Source organism: Sciurus vulgaris (genome assembly GCF_902686455.1).
Source record: "Sciurus vulgaris genome assembly, chromosome: 8".
NCBI classification, from domain to species: Eukaryota; Metazoa; Chordata; class Mammalia; order Rodentia; family Sciuridae; genus Sciurus; species Sciurus vulgaris.
In genome coordinates, this window is record NC_136468.1 from 58,247,369 (window position 1) to 58,266,480 (window position 19,112).

A 19,112-nucleotide genomic window follows, 5' to 3' on the forward strand; every position below is an offset into this window, starting at 1 on the left:
AACCTTATTTCTTTGTTCTTCCTTTAAGTTTCCCTTCTACCTATTTTTTTATTTCCTCTAATGTTCCTCAAAATTATGTGGATTATGATTTGCTGAGTTGTTTCAGGGGGAACAGTGCTCTCAGAGTTATCCAAAATATCATGGATTTGGAATGAATCAGAAATAAGCCTTAATTACACTGAGCACTGAGTTGTGAGCAATTTTTGTTTCTCCCTTTTGCAGCCTATCTTGGTCCATGTAGAATTTGGATCCAGATGTACCATGTTGTTTAGAAAACCTCGTGTATTTGGCATTGGCTAAGTGAACCAGTGATAGGTTAGTACAGAGAGAACTGATATTACAGGCTTTGAAAATATGGAGATTCACCTCATTTAGTACAAAACCTTAAAATAATGTAACAGGTCATGCAACTAACAAATTTTTAATTCTGATTGGAAAGCAGAATGTTAATGTGTATGCTTTGTTATAAATATTTGGCAAGGTATCATATGAAAAATTGGCTTAGAATAGAACATACTAGTTTGAAAGTAGAAGAGGTAGAGAGATCCCAATACTGAGACTTCTAGTGTTGAAACAAAATTGCTGCATGACCTAACAAACAATAAATGTGAAAAAATCTTTATAGATTAATATTTGGCAATATTTTCCCAATAGAGTAAATTGACTTAAAGCAAAGAATAGGTTAAGAATGTGGCTCTCAAGAATTTGGTATAATGACTTAAAAGAGATCACATTAAATGTGGTTTTCCTGGGAATTCAAACAATTTCTTTGTAATCCGGTTACACTGAGATAATGACTGATGGAATGAAAGAGAAAAGCCAAAGAAGAGAGAATGATCTGGGAATGTTCAATGTACATGGGGGAAATTGGAATTGAAGTTTACTGGGTATTTGACACTTGTATTGGCCACAAAGCTATGAGTTTGGCATCCTCAAAAAAAAGATTGTTGTAAACTTAAAGTGACTCTAAATTCCCTAAGATTCTGTGAGTGGTAAGCTAACTGGCAAAGGCCTTGAGATTCCAAGTAGAGGATAGTCCACACCACGCACCCACTTCTCATAGGTACAACAAATATAACAATAAAGAAAAAAAATTCTTAAAAATGGAAATGGGAGGCAAAGAGAACAATAGACTCTCACCTCTCAAAGGGCAGGATCTAAACTCCATGGAGGAACATTCTTCAATCCTACTTGAGGACCTGCCAGATTGCCTGCTCATCAGAACCAAAATGTCTACAGACTAAGGACTTTGGTGTGCTTCTCATTCTTCTCCTCTCCAAATGGTGTCCTGTTTCTGTTTACTTTTGTGGAATGTTTACATTATGCATGTGCAGTGTGTGTGTGTGTATGTGTGTGAGTGAGAGTGTGTGCGTGTTGAGAAGCAGGCAGTATTTTCAGTTTATATGTCTCAATAAAGAGAAGTGACGTCTGTGTCAAATGCTGGCCAGAGTTCTGAATGAAACTGAAGCATGGGCTGGATTCATCTTTTATTTTAAGTTGTCTGAATTTAAAGAGTAGTTGAGTTTTTTTTTTTTTTTTTTTTTTTTTTTTTTTTTTTTGTGTGTGTGTGTGTGTGTGTGTGTGTAGATTAGTGGAAAGGAAGAATATTTGGTGACAAGAGACAGCACTCAAATAATATTTCCCCACTACTCCATTACTTCTCTATATTTGATTGGATTTGATTTAGAAGACCAAAAACTACCCTGCCAAGAAAAGTGAGCAGAAGTGATGTGTGGAACTTTTAGGTCAGGAAAGATTGGCTCATATTTGACTCTGTAATCTCTCTCTTTCCTTAACTTGGCAATGAAGGCTTGTGTTGAGATGATACAGTCTCATGATGAAGCAGTCTGCATCACTGAGTTACTGCACAGAACATAATGGCCTGGGGATTTCATGGGGCTCTGCAGGGCACGGTGCATTTGGTTGAATGAGAAATAAACTTTTGTTGTGTTAGGCCTCTGAGATTTTGCTCTTGTCACCACATAACCTTGCCTTTCTTGACTCACACCATTGTTACCATCTTTAATGTAAATTGTAGAAAATAATACTGCTTTCTGTTTTTAGACTGAATAGCATGTTTGACTAGTATTCTTAACAAATATAAATTTGTTGAGTTTTATTTTTACATATTATGATAATTTCTCTTCTACTGTTTACATGGTACAATGCTAGAACTGTTCTTTTTCAGTCTTAAAGCTCTTTGATACATAGACCTAAAATAAAATTTAACGTGTTAAGTAAAGTCAAAATTATATGAAAACTACAGATGATTATTTTTAAACTTTCTAGTGTCATAGAAAAGTGATCCCTGCCCCAACATCTTCACAAAAATAAATGGAACAAGGAACCAATGAGTTATTTAAAGGACTCATTAACTTTCATATGACCCTATTTGTAATTGAGACAGTTGTGTCCTAGAAGTACCCTACAAGAAATGATTAATGAGGTTTCCAAATATCCTAAATTGACTGACAAGGAAGGGAGTAAACCTGAGCTTTAGCCAAACCTGCGAGGCCCAGGAAAAAGAGACATCTTAAATAATTAATAATGATATCTAATACTAAGACTTTAAAAATGTAATTATTTTTCCTAAAGCTTAAAGAGCTGAACATACAAAGTCAGTAAGGAGGGAAATTTATGAAAAATTTCTCTTTAAGTTGTTCAAAGAGCAGATTTTGATACAGAAATATTTTCTTATGATGGTAGTGGACTTTCCACAAATACATTAAATAGTACAAAAGAATTAATTTATGAGATATTTTTCTACTTTTATTCTATGAGTTAGTTCAGATCCCTTCTATACCATCAAAGGTTAAATGACAATCTGTTCTTTTTGATCACAGTTTATGGCTCATTTGAATAAATTGTAATTAGACCTCTTCTTCTGTTACCTAAGGACTAAAACGATCAGTGATTAAATTCTCACTATTTCTAGTGTAAATTTGCTACAGTTATAACTTAGAAGTAAAAAGTTAAAAATGAATTTGAGAAAATGTTAACATTGCTGTATCCTGTAAATGATTTTTCAAATTTACTGAACTTTAAAAAAAATTACTGAACTGTGGAGAGTGGTGATAGAGGATGAGGGAGCAATGACTGAGATTGGGGGTCTCTGATGACCTCATGGCTGTGGCATGCCCAGTGCCTGGGAATGTTTCTGTGCAAGGACACAGGATGCTTAGCTGCTGTCACACTGCCCTGCATGAGGAGGCTCTGTGAAGAGTCCTATCAGCTTTGACCTTGATCTCAGGCACACAGCTCCTCAGAAGGAAGGAATTCTTATGCTAGACAACCACAGTGTTTCACCAGCTCTGCTTCTCCAGTTCCTGCCCACCTTAGAGTAACTTTAAACAATGGACTTTCTTCAGAGCTACACAGAGCTCCTAACATTACACTTTGTAATTGTGGATTGCAACTACGGAAAAGCTACACAGATGTCCTAGTTTCTGTAACTTTTCTGAATACAAAGAACAGTGGTTGCATAGTCTTTAACCTGATAATGAGACATATATTAATAAAGGTTGCTGGTGTAACTCTTTGGATCTGCATCTCCATCAGAAAGCAGAGCTCCACCTGATCCCAGATTAATCTTCAAGATCTGTATCTATGAATCTTTATTTCCCAATCTCCCTTTGCCCCTCGCCAGACCCAAGAGTTTGGTCACGTGGATCATGACATTGAACTTTGGATGTTTCTTTGTACTTAAACATAAGTTCTTAGACATGGGTAGGTCATTTTGGGTTATCTAAGTAAATCCTGTCTATTCACTTGAGTTCCTAAAAGCAGAGAACATTTTCTAGCAGTGTTCAAACAAAGATTGGCATGTGTGAAGGATTCAATTTCTTGGTTCTGGTCCTGAAATGTAAGCATCAGGTGAGGACCAGAGAGAGATCTTTGGGAACTGGCTCTCCCCAAGGGCCTTCACTGAGGAATTCAGTCCTGCTACTACCTTAATTTCTTACCTGTGGAATAGCAATATAATAAATTGGTGTTGTTGTTAACCAATAACTCCTCATTAGTTTTTCACACAATAGTAATAGAAACCTAAAACTCATCCCAAATCCATTTTATTTTTCTGAATTTGTTGATGTTATCTATCAAAATGGCCTTACCCTTTTATGCCTGTCTAAAGTGCTTTGTAAATTCAGAGCTTGAGAAAACTCTGGTCTGCTCTGAAGAGTACTCTCAAAGTTTTCCCGTGGTCCATACCATACAAGGTAACTTGAAGGGCTATTCATGAAGAACTTGCCCAATTGCTGCCAAACTAGATTGTGAACATATCATGGGAGTGATTCACATTTATCCTTTTATGTCTTCCAGTGCACCTGGAACAATGTACATTTTTATAGTACTAAAATCCTCTGAACCAACCAAATAATAACCATTTAAATATTTTCATTCTAAGGAAACATCCCTTCATTTTCATTTGCTGTGTTATCTTTATGACATTTTATCATAATGTAAATAATGGAAACATATTTCAGAAGATCAGCCTCATTTATTTGGTAACATATGTTGGACTAAATATTCTGATTGCACATAAAGCCTGCCATGGAATTTCTCAGTGCTATGTACAAGAAATAAGATTTTTGAAGTCTAAAGTGCTAAACTCAGTTTCATTCCAAAACCATAACTTCCATTTACATTTTTAACATTTAAATCCAAATAGCCCCAAATTAGTTGCCAAACAAATCTAATTTATGTTTTTAGCAATTGTGTGTGAGTCATGCTGCCAATGTTTTTGCCTTCCTTCTAACAAATTGTCCCTAATTGGAAAATACCGTGAGCAGTAAAATATGAAGCAAAAAGCCACCAGTACTTTGAAGTTTATTGGTTACAAAATTCGATGGGGTTTCCCATATTATTTTTGATGAGCATAGAGCTTAGTTTTTTTTCCCTTAGCTTTAGTTTCATCACTTCATTCTTGTTTTGGAATAGCTGGTGATTTAGGGAATATTTTTCAAGATCAGACCACTTCCTCAAATCAAAGCTTTGTTCTTATAAATAGATAAAATTATGTTCATATGTTTGGTAGATGAATCCAATAGAGTGCATGATGAACAGAATCTCTCATGAGGAGTTTACTCAATTCTTTGAAATTTCACTCTTGAATTTAATCAATGGAAACAATTCATTCTGAAAAATATTTTTTCTTGATGACAACACATTTTTCCCATAAACATACACTTCATCTTGTATGTATGTACTTAAGTACATTAGGCAAGTTTTGGCAATGTTAACAAATAGAAATGTAAATTAACACCATTAGTTATAAACTAACTCTTAACTGTTAAAAAATTGTATTTCCCATCAATTTATTAAAAGTTAGAACAAATGCTTGAAAATATGATCTTAGATTTTAATTTTTTATTCATCAGGACAAAAACAGTTGAACTATATGTTCACATGCAATCTTTTCCAATTTGCATCTGACTTTCTAAATGAGTGTACTATAAATCCTAAAAAGATATTTTAAAAAGATATTCTAAATTCATTGTACATTATAAACTTAGATTCTTTATAAACCGAAGAAACTTTAGATTGCTTTTGAATATTATTGAAATTAAATTGATTATAGCATGGCATTATGGATAACTCCACACAGAAATATTAGCAAGTGAGATTTTATTCCATATTGCCTATCATGATCTGCTCTCACCACTGCTTGAGATGGAAATTACCATCAGTGGAAACTTCTCAAGGAGAGGAACCCTCTTCTGGCTTTGGAAAGGTTTGGGAAGGTTTGGGGGAGATTTGGGAGGCTTAGGGAAAGGCTTTGGAATAAGTGATTAGATGAGGCCAATAAAATTTGCATGAATTATAGTCCTGAAGGAAGTACCGCCTATTGCTGGTAACATGGCTGTATTGAGATAAATGCTTTTTCATCAGTGGTACCTGGAAGTGATTCAACACTAAAATCATGAGGCTCCTACAAACTGAACCAGACCATCTGGTGAGTCACAGTTGGAGTTTAATTAGTTCCCTATTTAAATCAATGATGGGAATATCTCTTTAGGGTCCTGAGACATCTTCATATGACAGAAAGTTCTGTCTCTGGGGATGAGTGGAAGAGACTAGCAAATAAAAGTTTAGACTTGCTGTCTATCAAAATATAAAGGTTCAGATCTCAGCAGTGCCACCTATTAGGCAAACTCAGGCAAGTACTTCTTTTCTCAGAGGGTCCCCTATTCCTTATTCAAAATACAAGGATAAGAATACCTACCACACTGGGTGTAGATTAATGAAGTAGTCCCCAAAAGCTCTCTGTGCAGTTCTGATACTGAGCAAATTTTCAGTAAATGGAAAATGCTATAAGACATGGTAACTAGTAAGATGAACATGATGGCATATTTAAACAATGTAGCTTGGTACTTACCACACATAATAACCTCAATGATGTTAATTTTCCCCTTAAAATGTCCCATTTAAAGAACTAGTTCATGTTGCAAACATTTGCATATCTCCCCAGGATAACAGACAAAAAGCCGTAGTACACATAGTTCTGCCACTTGCAGATTCTGTGATGGAGTGGCTAATCCAGTCTATTGACCTCATACTTTTCTTTCTGCTTCCTTACATATAACTGGCAGTATACTTTAAAAACAATTACTCCTACCATGTTTACCTAGTATCACCCATATGAAGTTGTCAGTTCATTAGGCCAATTATGTTATTAGAAGTTTGCTTTTAAAATTTTTGCAGTTTAGCCTAACTCTTCTGTCTTAACATAATATCCTTAGATACATTTTCATTAGATTATTGTGATTTTTTTTCTGACAGGACAATTCTAGAGAATTATTTTAGTATAATTATAAATGCAAGTAAATATAAAAATGGTAAAATAAGTGAAATGCCTGTATACCAGACAGTTTTTAGTAACTTAGTCACTGTCTAAGAGACGACTAGTCAAAAGTATGTTCACATAATTATAATGAAGTAATAATTTAGGTAAACTTGTAGTTAAAAAATTTCTTGTTATTTGAAAAATTGTTGTACTCAATGTATATTAATCAGCTGGCATGCCATAACAAGCCATTGTAAATCTGGTGTCTTTAAAAACAACCCTCAGCTCAGACAGCTGGGTTCATCTGATGCAAGTTCATTCTAGCTTCTGCAGGTTGACTGGGGGTCACTGAACTGGTCTGGGGTGAGCTGGGAAGTTTAGCCAGGGCTTCTGCATTACACATATCTATTATGACTTTTCGAGGACTAGATGGTTAGTCTAAGCATGTCCATCTTCTGGTGAAACTCAAGAAAACAAATGGCAACACAACATTCCTTGAGGCCTTGGCTTGGAGTGGGCACACTGTAACTTTTGCCTCATTCAGTTGTACCAAATTCATAACCAAAGAGTGGGAAATATGATCCTCCTCCTTTGTGGGAAGAACTAAAAAGATAAAGAACATGAAGATAAGCTGGGGGACAGAACTGGAGCCTTAGATGTAGCCTGCCACCAAAGAAACTGCATTTCTATTTGAGGATATATTCTTTTTTCTCCATTTAAGATATCAACTTATACTCTCAATTATTTGATCATGGGATTCAGTGAGACTTGATTTCCTGAGGGAGGGTGGGTTGTTACAGACTTTGCTTTCTGGTAAGGTAATTTCTTCCTTTGAAATGATATTGCTCATGTTCTTTAAGAGCCTCTCGTGTGTCTCTCTAGGTTCAGTTTTCAGTACTAAAACCTCTCAGGGAGTGACTCACTGAACTAGTCACCACTATATCCACCCACTCAATCTCATGCTGCAGCCACTGAATCTGAGGCTGCTGTGTCACATTAGCACGAAAACTGTAGAATCGAGAATTCCTATTTAACTTGTGCCAAAAAACCAAGCCTTAACCTTATAGTATAAGGGGAACATTTGAGAATAATTGTCTGTAAGAAAAATAGCTTGTTTGCTGGGGAACCAGATACTAAGGTAACTATTACTCACTCATGGTGAGTTAAGCAGAAATTGGAGGAGGAACTCAACCCAAGAGGATAACTGAAGATAGAAAGCCGGAAACGTCTAAAGCAGCTGAGGGGGTGAACAGATTTTGTCTAGAAAGATAAGGCAGCTAAATAGAGAGTGAGATGACATGAGCCAAATTTGTACACACAAATAATGGGAATAATCTCCAAGAATCCAATTTGGGAAGAAGTGAGGGAGATAAGAGTTCTCTGAGTGGCTAGTGATGAGAGAACATTGGAGTTAGCAATGCGTGAGAAAGAGACCACTGTTTTCAAGGTGCCATAGAAGAGCTCACAGGCTGTGGGATGGAATGATCTTTTTTTAAGCCAGTTTACTAAGAAAATTCAGGTTTTGTAAAGGTCAGATATAAAAGAAGGTTTTTGTTTGCTTTGCTTTTCAGGATATTTTAAAGCATAATCCATGGGACAAGCTGTAAAGTAACAAGAGGAAGTATTCTTCAACAAGAGGCCCTTCAGCAGGTAAGGGGGAGAAAATACTCATCTCTGACAGCAGGTGACTCTTTGCTGAGTATTTGACATTAAGTAGGAATCTAAATAGTTCTAAGGAGATTATTAACACTTTTATATTGTTTTAGCCAAAGTCTTCGAAATAACAACTTAATAGCAAGGTGAAAAATCCAGTCAAGTATCCACCTTACTTTTTTCCAATTTCAAATGATAATTGTTTTCTGATTATATGGCATGTCTTAGTATAAATAATGAAATATCTATAATAGTTGCATGGTTTCTTATTTTAATCTTATACATATTAATTAATTAAAATTGATGCTGTAATCTTAACAATTAAGACCTAAATACTTGTTGAATTTCACGTGAAAATTCCAAATTTTGTGGTCAAGAATCACTTTTTAAAAAAATATCCAAGTATTCTGCATCAGGGTAAAAGTCAAAGACAATGATCACTTCTGGACGTTAATAAGATATATCTTGATATTATGTGTTAAAAATATCACATTGTTGCCCCATTAATAAGTACAATTAGTACATTTTAATCAAAAATGAAATAACACTTAAAAATTTTAAAGATAACTAGTTCAAATTCTATTTGCCCTAAATATTTCATCTGTCTATGTCTCCCATATTCCATGGCATGGTTAAAATTCTCGGGAACATGTTACACATTGTCCAACAATAATATTAATATGCTGGCATGGGTGGTATACATGTTTTCGTAACAAGTTTCTGAATGGATAAAGGGAAGAAAATATTAGTGGAAAGAGGTTCTACCAAGTACTGCTTCTGTGACCTGATACATAATATTTTAGATGTCTAAATAAAATGGTGTGTTATTTAATACCTTGAAATGGAAAGTATCTACAGAGGAATAGGAGAACTGAGAAGATAAGGCAAAGTAGGATTGACACTTGGCTAAAAAATTCAACAGCATAAAGATGTTTATTTTTTAAAAATAATATAACACACATTCTTTATCTTATACTAAAAATTATAGTTTATTTATTGTTCCCATAAATATTCCATATTTTATTTAGGAGATCTCTTAAAACATGTAAATCTGGTAGAAATGTACTCATTAGAATATAAGGAATTACGAAACATGCAAACTACTATGTGGAGACAAAGTTTGTGAAATGTTGTTCACATATATTGTTCATGTAATCCTTACACATTCCTAAACACACCTCTCATCTGGTCATGTTTAAACTCAAAATTGGCAGTGTCTTCCTTTGCCTAAAAATAAGTTACTACTTCCTTAGCTTGCCAGTCCTGGTTTTCAAAAATCAGACTACAAACTACTTGTCTAAGATTATCTTCTACTTAAGCCCCAAAGATTCAATGCTTCAATCAGACTAGCCTATTTATGACACCCACACTTCCGTGGGCAGTCTCCATCCTTACCTGTGTTCTTATAGCTACCTTTCCCACCTGGGATGACTTTCCAACTTGACTGAAGTTTAGGAGTCCTTTAAGTATCAGGTACAACCTTAACCTAGCAGCATTTCCAAATCAACTCAGTGTGATAATATTATCAACATCTGAAGAAGTAATACTATGTTATGGTTTGGATGAGAAATGTCCCCCAAGAGTTCCTGTATTAATGCAGGAATGTTAAGAGGTCATGTGGTTGGACTGTGTGTGGATTCCTAGTTTGAATGGACTTGACTATGTGGTAACTGTAGGAGATGGGTCATGGGTGGAGGAGGTGGGTCACTGGGGGCATCTTCCCTGACCCTATTATGAGATGAGCAGCTTTTCTCTACTATACCCTTCCCTCACAATGTGCTGCCTCACCTTGGGCCTAGAGCAACAGACTGGCCATCTACAGAGTTAAGACCTCTGAAACTGTGAATTGCAAATAAATTTTTCTTCCTCTAAGTTGTTCTTACCAGGTATTTTGGTCATAGTGTTGGAAAAGCTCAGTAAAATACTATATTACCTATTTACTTATTATAAAATTACCAATTTATTGAACAGTGCTAGAACTTATTATTTTCTGTTAGTGAAGACAGAATTAATGAACTAAAATAATGAGATATAAAAGGGGCTAAGTTTGTAAATTACAGATTTCTATAAGTTATTCTCAAGTTATATTCTTTTTTCACATATATTCCCTAATTGTGAATAATAAAGACTGTCATGACTAATAAAATGCTATCTTTCTGTTTGAGGGAATGAAATATTATAATTTCTTACATCCGTAAGTGCTATCTTCTCTGAATTGTAAGAACTCTAGAAAAAGTATTTTGTGAAATACTAAATGTTGAGATTAATATGTAACTGTAGAGCATTTCCATACACATCCAAAACCTCATTTCTTGATACCTCCACCTCTCATTCTTCATCAAGTAGCCATCATCTCTTACCTACACTTGATTTTGCTTTCCTTTTGTGTCTATTATTTAGTCCACCCATAGCAGCCGCAGGTTGATTTTATAATTTTAATGTGACAATTTAATTCCCTTTTCTAAATACTCTGATGGTCAACTTTCATGGTGTGAAATAAAATCTAGACAAATCCTTTTTGTAATCCCACTATTTTGACCCCAGATTACCACTGACCATTCTTCTTGCTGACTCTCCACCACAACTGCCTGCCTCTTTGTTGCTTCTTGAACATGACAGGAAATATTCTGCCACGTGTCAGCTTTGCTCATGTCTCACGTTCCATCACACCTCACCATGTCCTTAGAGAAGTCTTCCCTGACCAGTCTACAGGAAATATATCCCCACCAACCAGTCTATTCACTCTACATTATCATCACAATGCCAATTGGTACTTAGCATTATATTTGAAAGTTCTTTGGTCATTTGTTTAGTCTCGGTCATCACTTAAAAAGAATGACAAATCTGTGAACAAAGCGTCTTTTCTGTTGTTGCTCACCATTTTATCTACAGCAATTAGATGACTACCTGGCACATACTAGATGCTCAATCCATATGTTTTGAATGAATGAGTGGACATTTTCGTATACTAGATTAGAAACAAGTTCATGTTTCTAGTCTGCATAATGAAGGTGTTAAATAGGATATTTCTTTAAAAGACTGCCTAATCTAAGCATTGAAAGACAAGACCCGTCTTTCCTAGCTATGCAGATTTTCAGCATTTCAGTTTCTCTTCATGAAATAATGATGAGTACTATTGTCTTCATTTTTGTCTCATGGGGTCATGAAACTGATGAACAAAGTACACTAAACACCAAAGGTCACTTTCAACAGCACACTATTCACTTCTGGAATGAATAAAAATAATTTTTCTACTTGGTTCCAAAGAAAGATAATAATGCACATTTGGTAAAAATCCCCTTAAAATAAGTCTATATAGCATACAGGATATTAAATACATTTTTTCTAAAAAATGTTTCTAGCATACTAAACTAGTAAAATGTTTGGCTTTGAGTTGGTTTGTGTTTTTGCCTGGACTCCAAATACAGGTTTGTGTATTTCATATGTCCATCTCTGTATTATTGCTTTCTATTGAAATTCAATTATGACAAAGTGGGATTACTGTTTTTAGTAAAAACAGTAATAATATTCTCAATGTGATAAATTAACTTTGTATTTCTAGTTTATATCTGCAGTTTTAAAACTTGTTTAATATTTGAAAGACATATGTTAACTTTTAAAAAATAAAAGCTATTTTAAAAACCTGTAAATAAAAAATATTTGAAAATGTTTGAAAGAAAATCTGTACTATTTGAAAAAATCTATATTAAAGAGACATACATTAAAAATATAAAATCCTATCACATATATGATACAGGAATACATGTGTTAGATACATACAAAGATATATACATAGGTGTTTGTAGACTAAAACATCTATGTATACATACTTTTAAAAGAATATTTGTGTCAGAAATTATATAAATTGATCTCAGTTTAGTTACTATATAGTTAGTATTATATATGTATATATACTATTTAGTTAGTATTATATACATGTGTATACTGGATATACCCACATGTGTATGTAATGGATATATTTGTGCATGTATGCTTATATACACTGGTTATATAAAAACTTAGGTAGGATTAATGTATGTTATTCATATATAATTCTATACATAAATATTTCATATAATTAACATAAATATGTGTTAATGATAATATTTTTAGAAACTATTTATTATTTAGCTAAGTTATTTTCATTGTTCTCATTCTATTTTGGTTTTTATTTATCTTACCTTGATTATATATTACCAGTATGTATGTATGTATTCTATATATATTCTCCATATACAACATATAGTACATAAAATTTTTAAAAAAACTAATTAACCTAAACAATAGTTCTGACCTACTATTTTTAAGAGAGGAATAAAATAGCTGTCTTGATTTTAAAGTGAAGTTTATCCTTGTAACTCTCATTACAAAGATAAATTACATGCTTTTAATTGCAACTCACCTACAGATGATAATGATTTATATCCGTAAGTGGTTTTGACATGCAGGTCACTTTCTGTTGGGTTGACACAGAAAAGGGATTCCTTATCATGAAAAATTACTGGGTCCTGGTTAGAAGGTCACTGTTCTGGTGAGTAAAATCCACATATACGGTGAATTAATTTGTACACCATTCTTACAGTCGTGAAGAAATATAGATATTTTGACTTTATAAACTACTTTTAAGAGTTTTGTGGGTTATAATATATAAAGTAAGCTTAGATATTTTATGCCATGAGTTTAATTTTTCATAGTTCTTATAATATTACATTATACTTCCTATGTATCCAAACCACAACTTCCTTGGGAGCATTAACTGTACCTTAGTTATGGTTTACTTTTGGTGCTTAGAATAGGGTATGTGTAAAATTACTGAAAATTTAATGAATGTATTGCCCAGAAAGCCCACCATTTTATAAATCTAAGATTTTATTTGTGATCCTTTTAAGAAACAAAATTGTAGATATGGCTAAGATACTTTGACTGTGACTCCTAAAGAATTAAGTACAATTTATTTAGCTTACTCTTTAAGATTTTTCACACTTTGATTTCAGCCCTCATTTCCAACCTGACTGCTCTCTACCTGCATATGAATGGTCCACTCGTTATTCCAAATGTGCCTTTTTCTCTCTTACTTACATACTTTTCTCCACTGCACTTTTCTTACCCAGAATATTTCCTTTCCACAGGTCCTACGTATGTCATAGATTCTTACTAAGCCTTCAACTCATGCCCAATCTTCTTCTCTGAAATAAATAGAACTAAATATAACTAGACTAGATCACTATGTCATCTGAGCATCTGTAGCAAATCTACCCTTCAAATCTCCAGAGAAATTTTAGACAGTTATTATTATGCTATTATTTGACAGTTATTTTTTTAAACATTTATTTCAATTATTCCCATACTTCCAGCTCTTTAAATACCTTTTAGGATTCTTAAAACCTTAGACACAAATTATATAGAATAATTTAGAAGGTTCACAGGTATAGTGTAAGACTATTTCCTTTAAAGGCAATTTTATATAACCTGAAATGAACCAAGTAGCATTAATTGGCCTTCTTCTTTAAGATGGAAAATTAAAGAGAGAGAATATATTATGGAAACATATCCATAATTGATAGTTACATCTAAAACATAGATTCATTTGTTACTAGAAAATCTCTCTTAATTCCACTTCATCCCAAGTTTCTAGAGGGTTATTACTTATTACTTAAATCCTGTGAACCCATGGTCAAATGGGGAGAAATAGGAAAGATCATAATATATTAGAAGATTCATAGATACATTTCACAGAGGCATTATCAACACCCTGAACAATTCACAAAATTCCCAGAACCTCAAATTGTTCAAAAACTAAACTTGGATTCTTAAGATTAAATGAGTTATATGTAAATTATTAGAACTTTGAACTGTTTAGAACAAGTTCTCAAGTTTCTTGCCTACAAAGTCAAGTGAAAGCACAATGAAAAATTGTGCATAATTAAGTACCTATAGTTGAACTATCCTTTCTTATGGTTAGTTTGGAAATAGCAATTTACTTACTAGTATGACTGTTACCTTAAATTGCCTCAGAAAATGACAAGTGGATTTCTATTGCAGAGCCAGGCCTTTACTCAGTTGGTGTTCCTGGATAAACTGAATGAATCTCTTGGGGGAGCCCAGAGGAGCCTTAGAAAGCTCACCCACTGACGCTGAGAGTATGTGGTCCGCATTTTTGTTTGTCACCAAGGTTAAGTGAGAACTGAACAGCAAGGATTCATTTTCCACTGTGGCAGTTTGCTCAGAAACATAATTGACTGTAACAGATTACAAAAGGAGGGAATTTATTGTATTTGTAAAAGAATATCGATCATGCCATTATTACTTACCATTTTAGATTATACTCGAACTATTTATTGCCTATAAAATTATTTTTTTAGTGCTTTTAAGTTTCTACACTGGATTGTCAGCTTTATAATGAGATGATATATTTCTGTATTAGTTGAAAGTATATTCCATGGCCTACTTCACATCAGGGGGAGCTATTAGGTTCACAGTAGATTTTTACATTTGAAGCACTACAGTGTACTTCTTTGGCTCACTCATAAAATTAGATCACAGGGTACACTGAATTCAAAAATTAAGGGAGACCTATCTTCCTTATAACATATAAGGGAAAGAATCTCTGAGGTTTTACTTTAAAAAAAAAAAAAAAACAATTGTTTATCTGTCTATGATACTTCAATGCAAGCATTTCCAAGATCATGGGCAAGCTATTTTTTTTTTTTCTGGTTGCACAGTATAATATTCAAATCATTTACTTGAGCAGTGGTGTCTCTAATTTTTTTAGTTCAAATTTTTGTAACCATGTTTAATTACTCAAAAGTAAATGAGAATGTTAATGTTATGATTTTCTTATCCAACATAAAATCTTTCAAATATGAGCCGAATTAGTGTCACTGATTACAGATGTGTTATCTATTCAACCTCTTAAAAAGTTACTAGACTCTTAGAGAAATATTTCATGATGTCTGCATAGTTTTCAGTGTTAAAATAGTGTTTGGATTTGGTTGTAATCAAAACATGCTAAATATATAAATTTACTTAAGAATAAGGTCAAAGTGTTCTAAAGTTGTTGCAGAAAAATAAGGTGAGCCTATTTTAAAAAGTAATAAAATGAATTATGTATTACTCAGTTTTGTATTACTATGACAAAATATCTGAGAAAGACTAACTTTCTAAAGAAAAGTATATAGGTTATGTAGCCCAGTTTGGAAGTTGAAGGGCATGGTACTAGCATTTGCTCAATTCTAGTGGGGTCCTGTTGACTGAATCACATTTTGGCAGATAGTGATGAGGGGGAGAGAAACTGGGGGAGGAAGTAATAATATCCTAAGGTAAGAAACAGAAAACACTCAAGGGTCAGGTTTGGGCTTTTATAATAAATTGCCTCATGAAAATTCACTATGGGAGACAAGTATTTCCTTCCAAGGGCAGCACGCCTAATGACACAAGGTCCACTCACTGGGCCCCACACTTGAAGGTTCTTACTTTTTCAATACCACCAGACTGAGCACCAAGCCTCCACACATGGACATTTGGGGAACAAACCATATCAAAGTCTGAGAAAGTATTAAGGGATGACCAGAAGTCACCATATAAAAGTGTGATTGTTAAAACAATAAGCATGTCAATGGAATGAATAAAAGTAATAGGGTGTGAGGTACAGTAAAATTCAGTTTGGGAAAGAAAAGTCTTTATAAATGTGAGGCACTGACTTAGGGAATAACTTTTGGAGTCCAAAGCATGTTTGAATCATGGAGTTAAGCTCTGTGACATTGAGAAAATTACTTAAATTCTTTCAGTATCTATTTCAAGTATAAAATGGAGCATGATGATAATAAATGCAGACAGTACAAACCAAATAGTGTCATACCTAGACTATTCTGAACTAGAGGGAAAGAGCGTCTTTTCTGATTTCAAACTCTTGATGTATGTGGGGTTTCTTTCCTAACATGAGTGCTTGAGTAAATATAGGCTTTCTTAAGTATTTGTACTTGGCATGATGTCATTTGTTTTCCTGTGGAGCAAATTCCACCCAAACACTTCTCAGTTCTCCATGCAGAGTTGAATTGACTCTATCACTTTTGTTGTTACTTCTAATTATTATGATTTCTCATGTGCTTCTTATTCCCTTTATAGTGCTATAACCACAAGGTAATTGTAGGACAGGGTTCGCTTTGCTGGGCTGCTGGGAGTAAGAGCTTTGATCAAGAGTTGTAACTCTATTTGGTCAAATGAATTCTGTTTTTTTGCTACCCTCATTCTTGTGGTTAAAAGAATGCAAACAACTCTACAGTTCCACTTTTTCCCTCTTATCCTCCCTTATCTTTCACTCCTCAATCTCTTTGTGTTCTCAGGGCTTGCCTGACCTATAGAGTTTAGTCTGAATTTACAAACTTCTTTCGGTTCTAAAAGTCACTCTTGATTCTTTTTGTTTCCATTCTTTTTTCTTTTTCTTTTTTTTTTTTTTTAATTTTTCTTCTTTTTTGTACTGGGAATTAGACCCAGGGGCATTGGACCTCTATGCTATCTTTCTAGCCCTTTTAATATATTTTTTTTTAATATAAAATGGCTCTTGCAAAGTTACCTAGGTTGGCCTCAAACTTGGAATCCTCTTGCCTTAGCCTCCCCTGAGTCAATGGGCCCACAGGCTTGTGGCCATCCCTTTTTTATATAATGAATTTTGCCTTGATTCATAATTATTACTCAAAAATAGTAATAATAATAGCACAGTAATACAAATAGAATTTTGTTATTTGGAAAGAGTATAAATTCTTTGATTTTTTTTTTATGTTCACACAACAAAATACATTTTGGGTAATAGTACTTATTTTGTTATGCCATACAATAATATTTGTGCCTAAAATAATTAAGTATAAAACTTGAAATGATTAAGACATTATAAAAAAAAAGCTCTAACCCAAAAGGGTGATGAATTTCAAAGCTTGAACGACAAGTTATTGTGAAGAAAAATATAAATATCAGATAACACAAAACATTAAGTTTTCATTTGAAACAAATATTTATATGTTTATGTCTATACTTTTAAATCAATGTCTTACTACAAGGTAAGAGAAAGTATTTTCAGGGAATATGATAAATTGTTATATTAACATATAGGACATTTGTTTTAGGATGTCCTTTGATTCTTAATTCTTGGGATTCCTAAAAGTTTCATATGTATCTATCAGTTGTGCTCCAATAGAAATTAAACCAAGTATATTAAAATATTTGTTATTTTATTTAGAACCTATAATAAATCAATCATATGTTAACATTAATGCACATTAAAGTGGAAATATTCTTTCAAGGCAGGCACGGTGACTCACACCTGTATTCCCAGCAATTTGGGAGGCTGAGTCAGGAGAATCATAGTTCAAGGCCAGCCTCAGCAACTTAGCAAGATTCTGACTCAAAATAAAATTATAAAGGACTGGGGTTGTAAGACAGTGGTGAAGTGCTGGTTCACTCTCCAGTATTGGAAAAAAGAAAAGAAAACAAAATATAAGAAAGAAGAAAATACATTTTTAAAACAAAACAAGTAAGTGAGGAAATAGCATTATTTTGTATTTTGGAGCATGTCCTTAACATCTGGCTTAGTGGATGTGTTCTCAGACCTGGCTCTGCATTCAAGGTGTGGTGTCAGCACCATCTGCAGCCTCTGGAGAGCTGCTTTGCACACTCACCAGAGAATGAGAGTGAAAGAGACAGACTGTTTCCTAATATTATTTTGAAGTAGTTTTGACCTTGTGCAGGCCTAGAAAAGTTTTTGAGGAAGCTGAGGCCTCCTAGATCACATTCTGAGAAACATTATCCTAAACCATTCAGGGTCATACCAGTAGCTGAGATTGATACCAATGTCACCAGAACAGCACTGCTGTAGTGTATGTAAGAAGGAATGGAAATGGGTGTGGAGTGACAGCCACAGTTTTCTCTAAACTATAAGGCTTATTGTTATGCATCCATTCATTTTAGGTTCATCACATATAATTAAATAGAATCATGTTTATGTTGTAAATTTGAATATAAAAAATATAAAATTAGATGGTTCATGTAGTCAAAATATTTACAGATACATTTTTAAATGACTGAGAATTTTATCTAAATAAAGCTGTTAAGGTTTTCGTTTGATTATTTGTTTTGTAAGGACTGGAAGAAAATGTACCAAAGATTCATCAGTCGAATGTGTAATAATGAAAACAGTGACTATCCAGTATCTCGGCCTATTATGGAATTCTAGGCCACTAAACTATTTTCTTCCAGAATTCCTATTTCTCTCACTTAATGAATCAATTCTTTGTTGGGTAGAATTAGGTCCAAAAATGTTGTTTCCCAAATAATTCATTTCCTTTATCTTTGATGAATGGAATTTTCAATAACATGTGTCAGAAATTTGTCAGATGATGTGACTTTGCCGAAAGAGATTTTCAGCAGATGTCTGTAGACTGACTCTCTCTTTGCTACTTTGTTTGGCTCCTGAGGCAGCTTGGTGATCTGTGTCAGAACACATCATCTATTTCCTTCCTCCAGCTGTTTGGTCAGTGGTTTACTTTGTAACAGTCCCATATTCTCCCCATCCATTAGAGCTCTAACCTGTTTTCATAGCTGGATTAGTGAATGAACACCACTCCATCAGGCACAGTGCAAGGCTCTGGACAGCCTACTGAGTTTTGCCCTCAAGTAACCCTGA

The 19,112-nt window shown here is 33.9% G+C and overlaps 1 protein-coding gene across 5 annotated transcripts in view; it reads left to right on the plus strand.

The window, feature by feature from the left end:
* SEMA3A (semaphorin 3A) overlaps positions 1-19,112 on the plus strand; it is a 465,420-nt gene that overhangs the window by 101,912 nt on the left and 344,396 nt on the right. For all 5 annotated transcript variants that reach the window (XM_079151726.1, XM_079151725.1, XM_079151728.1 and 2 more), the window contains exon 2: positions 8,356-8,434. The gene's annotated coding sequence lies outside the window, so the exon portion shown is untranslated. The remainder of the gene's footprint in view (positions 1-8,355; positions 8,435-19,112) is intronic.